The sequence below is a fragment of the Neomonachus schauinslandi genome, chromosome 5 (genome assembly GCF_002201575.2).
Source record: "Neomonachus schauinslandi chromosome 5, ASM220157v2, whole genome shotgun sequence".
Classification (NCBI taxonomy): domain Eukaryota; kingdom Metazoa; phylum Chordata; class Mammalia; order Carnivora; family Phocidae; genus Neomonachus; species Neomonachus schauinslandi.
Genome location: NC_058407.1, coordinates 6,908,720 through 6,917,344, shown reverse-complemented (window position 1 = coordinate 6,917,344; position 8,625 = coordinate 6,908,720). Strand labels below are relative to the sequence as shown.

Genomic DNA, 8,625 nt, shown 5'->3' with positions numbered 1-8,625 from the left:
GAAACAGGTGGAGGAAGGCTCAACAGAGCCAGGGGGGCTGGGGTGAAGTGGACGGGTGTAGGAGCCCAACCCCTGGCTCCAATTTGGGCTCTGTGACCTTGGACAAAGATCCTTGACATCTTTGTTTTTGTCTCTAAAATAGGAATAATAACCATACCCCCTGCATACATTGGTGTGAAGATCAAACGAGTTAAGCCATGGAAAGTGCCCCCAAAGAAAGCAGTGGCAGGTGCTCAAAAAATGTGACCTACCCATTAGTAGCTCGTCCAAAGAAGGCGGTGTCCTCCAGCCTGGGAGGCCCGCTGAACGAGGGCAGAGGACCATGCATGAGCCCCAAGTATGAGGTACCTGGGGCTCAGATGAGGAGGGGAACTTTATTGCCTTCAGGCAATGGGGACCCATGGAAAGTTCTGTGCAGAGCGATGAGGAATGTTCCATTCAGTTCTTGATTATCCCCTACCTGTGCTCAGCTTGACACATCCCCTCCCATTCCAGGCCCAACAGTCCTACCGGTCAACCTGCCTGCAGGGCTCAGGGGCACATCTCATAAAAACAGCTGAGGCTTGGTGATCCTTTACTATGTCAGTCCTCACAATGGCCCCATGCATGAGGTTGGCCTTATTATCATAATGCAGATAGTAGCTGGCCAAACCAGGATGTAAAGACTAGAATCTACACTGGCTTCCCTTGGCTCCAAGGCTGTCCCCGGAGCCCTACAAAGTGGCCGGGCATCAGGGACTCCACAAATCCAGGAGGCGTGGCGGGCATCACACACCCAACCCTGAGCTTCCTTTAACCTGGGCCTGCAGCAGGGGTGAGCTCCCTCAGTCTGGAGCTATTTCTGAGCTCTGAGGCGTGGCGGGGCAGGGAAGACAGTGGATCCCCTGACTTCCACGCTGCCCCTTAACTGTCTGCTCCCCTCTTGACTTTGTCCTTTCAAAGAGGTTTTTCATCCCCCAAACCGCCCTGGCTCCCTGTTCCTGGCTCTGCCCTGCCGAAGGGACACTGAAAAGCAGGCTTAACTGCATCCTCTTTACAGTTTCCCAGCCAGAAAAACCCAGCAGAGGGAAATACAGTGTTTGCAGACCAGGTCAGGTCCAAGGTCACTCTATAAAAATGGATTCCTGGAAAAACATAAACCAGCAATTTACCCCATGAATTTTATTGGCCTCAAAACCAAAAAAAAAAAAAAAGCCCACCCAAACAAACAAAAAAACTACCCCATTTGAATAATGAAGGGAGATAAACCATTCCCAGTTCCTCTTTTATTAGTGAATAAGGACACACAAAAACTCAACCGAAAGCGAACATGCAGCATCAGGTCTGATTTATTAGACGCTTTCATTTCACAAAAACCAGCATTTCTATTAAAATAGGATGATATCCAAAAGATCTGTTTGCTTAAAAAAAAAAAACAAACTGTCTTTAATACAGGACAAGGCTTAGTTTTATTTTTTGTTTTTTTTTAAACAAAGCTCACATTCTCCTGACTTCACGCCTGTTACTACAGCCAGAGGGAAACTGATTTCAGAATCCATCTGATATGTCGGATTTCTTTGTGGCATCTACTTCATCGCTCAGCAGCCAGCCATGATGTCATAAGCCCATCAGATTTCCGGTAGGGGGGAAACGCTGGGGAATTGGAAAGAATGGATGTTTCTTACCCGTCAGGAAAGGGGGAGGGGGGGAAGGGGCTGGGTGTGTTTGGGAGGTGGGGAGACGGGAGGCAGCTCAGTGTTTGTGATATTTAATGTCAGGCAGAAACCTGAAAAATCCAGCCACCCAGATGTTTTCTAAATATCCAGATGTCTGGCACTGAGCAGACCACGCTCCCCCCGCCCCCCCGCACCTCCCATCCCAAGAGGCACCCGACGTTTCAGCTTTGACCTCAGGTTTACAGTGAGGGCATGCTGCCAGGAGCCCTACATCCTCCAGGCTGCCCACCCTCGGGGTTGGGAATTTTTTTCTAAATCTTTACACATGGATGACAGGAGTAACTAGGTCCAGATTTTTAAAAGCTGTTGAAGCAGTGATTTGAAAAGTTCAGTCCCTGGAATTAGCTTCCACAGAATACACTGTATAAGCCAAAAGGGAGGAAAGAGATCCCCTAGCCAACACTCACACAAACATATGTGACTCTTAAGCCATAGGGCTTAAAAACCCAAAACAAAACCAGTGAGTCTGAGAATCGAGGACTCCAGACTGACACCGAGAAGCGATGAGCCCTCCCCCAGGAGCACGCTTCCCCCAAATCAGAAAAACACCAAACAGCTTTGTTCTTCCTGACAAAGCCCCTCGCTTCCAAGGAACAGACAGTACCAACAAAAGCACAGGGTAGAACTAATTTACACTGAGGCTTGGGGCTTCAAGGAGTCATAAAGTACAGAAATGGCTTTGCCGGGGAAGCTGCCTCTCTACAGCTAGCAACGGGGACCCCCTGGCCTGGGGGAGTCCCACAGGCCACAGACAGAGTGGCGTTCAGGCTTCCAGGCACACACGCCCACTGAGGCCACCACCGAGGCCTGTGACATCACGGCTAATTGCTCCTGAAAATGAGCCAAGAACTGCAGGCCCCTGGGGCCCAAACCCTGCGGCTTTGGCTTCGTAGGGAGCCAGGAGGAGAAGCAGCCGGGAGGGGGGCCATCTCCAATTAGAACCGAGCGCTTGGATAATGAAAAAGAGGGTGGCCAAGGGGAGGGTGTCTGGCAGAGGGCTGGAGGAGGTGAGTGGGGGCTCAGGGATGGAGCGGGGGAGGGGGGCTCTGTGGCCCCATCTCCTAGAACAACCTCTATGCTTTTCAGATGGGGAAATTGAGGGCCAGGAGTGGCTGAGTGGCCCGCCCAAGGTCACCAGGCTAATTAGCGGGACAGCCTGTACCGGGGAACAGAAAACACAGGCCTGGCATTGCACAGCTCTTCCCTGAACGTTATCTAATTTAATCCTCACAACACCCTGTGAGGGAAGGATTATCATTAACCTCAGTTACCAGAGGAGCCAATGGAGGCGCAGAGAGGTTAAGTAATTTGCCCAAGGTCACACAGCTTGTCATCAGCAGAACTCGGCCTGAACCTCTGAGTTTCACCAACTCCAAATACAGTGCTCTTTCTGCTGGGTGGGGGAGGGGGAGGGGGGGAGGCGGTTAAGGTTTAACTGGGAGCAGTGAATCTGATTTAAATACATATTTAAAATGCTGGTGATCCCCACAGAACAGAAGGACGTAAATCATTGCAAATTAATTTTTTAAAGCAATTCCAGTCCGGAGGGCTGGCTGGCTGGGTGGGTGGGGAGGCCGCTTTTATTCGGTCCCTGCCAGAGCCTGAATAAAGCATGCAGACATTCTCTCTAGCCGTGCATGGAGGCAACTCCCTGAAGTGGAGGGGGGGGGCGGCTAAAAGCTTTGTTGGGCATCTGTGAGAGCATAATCTGCCACAGGAAAGGTGCCAGGCACACAGGTCTGACAGAGCCAGGGGAGGGAGAAATTCACTGAGTGTGGAAACTACGAAAAATAAGAAGAGTCGATCCTAGGAAGCCTGAGTCCTACTTTCCAGCCAGGAGTTTCAGTGAACGGTGGGGAACCTGGGCAGCTATCTGTGGCCCAGAGGCCTGACTCTGGGTCAGACAGGTGCCACCCAGGGTCCCGTCCCCTCCAGATTGGGGGAGGAGCGGGGGAGGCCATGCAGTTACTATGGCCCTGTGCCCTGGCCATCCTGGGGACCCTGCTGGCCACCACCTTCTCCAGAGTAGCATTTGAAGGAAACCAAGCCTCCCAGAGCTGGGACAGAGGTTGGACTGGGGACTAGGTTGGTCTGAGCCCAGAGAACAGGACAGGCACCTGTCCTCAGGCCTCCCCCTCTGCAGGTCCCTTCCCTTCCACTGGAACAGCCTTGGAGCTTCAGTGGGCCATCTGTGCCAGGCCTCTCCTTGCTCTCTTCCTCACTAGGCCTGCTGGTTTCTTTTACCTTATTTCAGTGAACTGCAAATGGGGTGTGGAGCCCGGGACTCAGTCCAGGGAAGGAAAGAGAAAAGTTTCTGCCATCTGAATGCCCGACCTGGCTGAGCAGTTTATGTTTTTCTGGGGAAATTCTACCCATCCTTTATTCAATTTGTCTACTGTCTACCCAAAAGAGATTCGGGTCCTGCCTTCATGACGCATTTGATAGAGGGAAACAAACATTAACCCAATAATGACACAAAAATGTCCATGGAAGGAATGGTCCCCAGACTATGATAGCCTGTCAACAGGGGAAGTGTCAGGTCAGTGAGGTCAGGGAAGGCTTCCTGGAGGAGGTGATTGGGGCCCAAAGTTTGAGGAGCCATGAATCCCTCTGACTCACTGTCACCTCTCCAGAGAAGCCTTTCCTCACCCAAGCTTGCTTCCCATTCCCATGCCCCATTCCCTTCTGGACTATTATTCATCATCTGTGTCCCTGCACTGGTGTGGAAGTCCCAGACTAGGTCTGCCTTCTTCACCACTGAGTTGCTTGTGCCTGGGATGTTTGATGACTACTTTTTGATCAAAAAAATACACATGTGCAAAGGACCTGTGGTGCAGTAATCAGAGAGCCCAGGAGGGTGTAGGAGTAAGAATGGGGGCAAAAGTCACAGCCAGCAGTGATGGGACTGGGCCACTCCAAGAGCCTCCCTGGATGTGCAGCTATCTCTTCCCTCCTCTGAGCTCCCTTAAGCCTTCCCCCTGTGGCAGAAACTGGGTTTGGGGGTCTTCCTTCTCCTACAGGAGACTGTCACATAGGTACTCCCTCCCACTTGATCTGCCCCAGGCACAGCACCCCTGGGGATCAGGTAGGCGGGGACTAGCATCACCTGCCCAATAGGCTTCCTCCCCACCACTGCCTTCCCTCCTCCATTCATTCCCTCTCCTGGTGCTGAAGGGTCCCCCAAAGCCACAGCGGGAGGCAGATCCAGGAGTCCCAACCCCACACCCAAGTCCCATCTGCACCCCCCCCCCCACTACCACGCCTTTCCCCTCACTGAGGCGGAAGTGACAGGAGAGAAGGAGCTCGGCTCCGAGCTCGGACCAGACCGGGTTTGAGTCCCCTCAGCGTGTGTCGTGTCGGTAAGCTGGCCTCTGCCCCTCAGATTCCTCCCAGGTGAACTGGAGAGACCCCGGGCTCCAGCGGGCACAGCGCGGGCGCTTTGGGAACCTGTCTGAAAGGGCGAAGTCAATCTCCTCTCGTTTCCCTCCCGCGCTCGGTTCAGCTACTCCCTCCCCGCCGCCCCCCCTTCCCCACCCCGAGGCGGCAGCTGGGGCTGGGGCGCGGGGGTCCCGCACCGCGCCGACGGGCGGCGAGCTGCGGACACTCTCCGGCCGCGCGCCCCGGGCCCGGCGCCGCGCTTCGGTCTGCGCCCGGCCCCCGGCGCGCCTGCCCCGCGCACTCCAGCAAACTTTCCGCGGCCGCCCCCCGCGCGCGTCTACACCGCCCGGCGGCCCTGCGGCGCTCCCCCTGCCCCACTCGGCGCTGCAGGGTGCCTCGGTCAGAGTCCGCGTCTCCACGGTCTCACTGCCGCGAGTTACGCGGACTGCCTTGACTACCTCGGGATTTCGCAGGCGCCTCAGCCGGACCGACTGCGCCCGTCTACACCGCCACGGCAGCCCCCGGGTCACTGAAGACTTCTCGGCTCAGGGGCCGCGCGTCCACGTCGCCTCCGAGATGCCCCAGCTCCCGGACCGCGTCTACACCGCTCAAGGCTCACGAGGCTCAGAGCGCGACCCAGGACGCAGACCCTGCGACAGCCGCTTAGTGAGCGGGATGGTGCCGCGATTTCTCCCGGTGCCCCCGCGCCCCACGAAGCCGGCCGGGGGTTGCTTACCTTGCCCGCGCCCTCACGCTCCTGTCCTGGCGGTGCGATCCCTTTCATACATTTTGCAATACTGTCGACAGCGAAAGAAAATATTATAAATCCTCTCCCGGTCACGTGGCTGTCCCCCAATCTCCCCGCTTTCCTCTCTTTTCGGCCTTTGAGACAATACTCGGCCCCAGCGGCCGGCCGCTGGCCAGGGCGCTCCAGGCAGGCGCTGCTGGCCGCGGCGGGGCGGGGCCTGGGCGGGCGGGGGCGGGGCCTGGGCGGGGCGGGGCGGGGCGCGCGGGCTCCAGCAGCCCTCCCGCGGGAAGCCGGGGCCCTGCTACAAGCGCTCCTGTACCAGCTCTGATTGGTCGGCCGGCCGGCGACGCTGAGGCCTGATTGGCTGAGATGAAGAAGCGGCTCAGGCAGTGGGGTGGGGGTTGCGGGTTTCATTCTTTGCCTTTTCTTTCCTGGGGCCGCCGCTGCTCTTTTGGGCCCTCCTGAGATCCGCAGCCTTTTCATCGCTGCTTCCGTGCACCCCATCATAACAACCACCCGAGTATAACTGCAATTCTTTGCCCTTGGCGACCAAATAGGTAGCACCCTGAGGTCGGGAAACTGGGTTTGTGGTGCTCACCCGTGTATCCCCCAGGGCCTGGAACACAGGATGTGCTCAAAATGTTGTTGATTGAATCAATGGGAAATGCGCATACAGGTTTTTGGAGCTATCTTTAAGGCTGGTAACATCCCTACAAAATGGTATTATTATTCTCTTTCAAGAATGGGGAGACTGGGGCGCCTGGGTGGCTCAGTTGGTTAAGCGACTGCCTTCGGCTCAGGTCATGATCCTGGAGTCCCGGGATCGAGTCCCATATCGGGCTCCTTGCTCAGCAGAGGGTCTGCTTCTCCCTCTGACCCTCCCCCCTCTCATGTGCTCTCTCTCATTCTCTCTCAAATAAATAAATAAAATCTTTAAAAAAAAAAAAAAAGAATGGGGAGACTGACGTGTAGAGAAATGCTGTCACCTGGGAGTGATGGCTGAGCTGATACTGGGACATGCTTACATCACTGGACCTCAGATATCTACACAGCGATGCACTGCAGAGTGTCAGGGCCTCAGTTTCCCATCTGTCAAAAGATTAGATTGATCAGAGGAGAAAGTGGTTTGGAAGGTTATTTCAGTGAATATGCTGTAGGTAGCACTGTGCTTGGCAGTGTGAATGAGACATCTCTAGCCTCCATGTTAAATTCTGGGTCCTCTCCTTTCCTGGCACCCCTTCCCCCACAAATCACAGGGGACGTTAAAAGCACTCTGGTCAAACCAGGCTATCTCACCCATCTCTGAGGGTTTGGGGGCATGTGGGAGGATTTTTCTGGGGGGAGCCACAGGGAAACTAACTTGAGCAGGCATGCTATTCTGGGGGGAGGGGAGTCCTTGGGAAACCCCACTCCATCCCAAACTGGTCCTTTTTTTTTTTTTTTTTAAAGTAGGCTCCATGCCCAGCATGGAGCCCAACTGTGGGGCTTGAACTCATGACCCTGAGATCAAGACCTGAGCTGAGATCAAGAGTCAGGCATTTAACTGACTGAGCCACCCAGGTGCCCCCCCCCCCCCCGCCCCCAGGCTGGTCCTTTTGATTGAAGGGCAGTCTCTGAGATGGGATAGAGGAGAAGGTTTCCTCTGATAAAAGAGGGTGTAGGAGCTGCTCCTGGAGTTGGGTGAGAGCATTAATTGACCAGAGAAATGCTACCTAAGATCCTGGATGGCCAGGTTCAGGTATGCAGAGGAGCTGGCTTGGAGGCACAGGGAGTTCTCCCAGTGTCTCCGTCTTCACAGGCCCCCTTATAAGGACACCAGTCATTGGATTAGGGCCCACGCTAGTCCAGTATGACCTCATCTCAACTTCATTACATCCGCAAAGGCCCTATTTCCAAATCAGGTTACATTCACAGGTTAGGATTTCAACATCTCGTTTTGGGGGACACAATTCAGCCTGCAACAAGGCTCAATGAAGAAAGAACACTCTGGTCAGAGGGGAACAGCAACAGCAGATTATCCTCCTAATGCCCACTGCTTTCTGGGGTCTTATCTTCAGCTCCCCTCAGTTCCTGGTACCTGGCAGCTGCTTCTTCTGAGTCAGGAGAGAGCTGATCCTCTGATACGAGGCTTTCTCAAGGCTCTCTTTCCAGCAGAGCCCGGCCTGCCTGTCCCCCCTCTTCCTGCCTGCCTGGTCCCCACCCCCATCCACATCTCACATATGAGATGGACAAGGACAATAAAAGCTGTTTCACAAGCGGGTGGTGATTAATCGCCAAGTTAATTAAAGAGGCAGTAATTACACTCAGATTTCAGAGGAAGGAGCGATGTCTTGGGCAGGGATGGGTGGTCAGCCTCGGTCTCCCTGAAGAGGTGGGGCTGGAAGACAGAAGGCATTTGAAAAGACAGGAAGAAAAAGTGGGTACTTCAACCATAGCTGTAATGTTTTATTTGACAGAGTTAGGTGGCGGGCTCAGACATTAAGCTCGTCTCTGTACTTTTCTGTGTCTTTGAAATATTTCATTAACAATAACAACAACAACAAAATGGCAGGAGGGGTTAAGTTTGGGATTTACAGACGGCCTCAAATACCAGTGTGTCCCACTTTACACAACGGAGAGGGCCTTAAAATTATGTGTAAATCGAATCCCGTTTGCCCACCCAGTACATCTTAACATCGGCGATGCTCGATCTTCATTTCTGATTGATTTTCCCTGGCAGAGGCGCAGAATTCTTTGCTTTAAGTGTCAGGCTCTCTCTGTCAAGTAGTTAATGACCTATAAAGC

The 8,625-nt window shown here is 54.1% G+C and overlaps 1 long non-coding RNA gene across 1 annotated transcript; it reads right to left on the bottom strand.

Annotated features, from left to right (window-relative positions):
- Positions 1 to 1,612: 1,612 nt before the first annotated feature.
- On the bottom strand, positions 1,613 to 8,161 carry LOC110578289. Its single transcript, XR_002480171.1, has 3 exons — positions 8,143 to 8,161; positions 5,830 to 5,890; positions 1,613 to 1,632 (listed from the first exon to the last, which is right to left on the bottom strand). It is a non-coding gene; the product is annotated as an uncharacterized LOC110578289 (long non-coding RNA).
- Between the last annotated feature and the right edge of the window lie 464 nt (positions 8,162 to 8,625).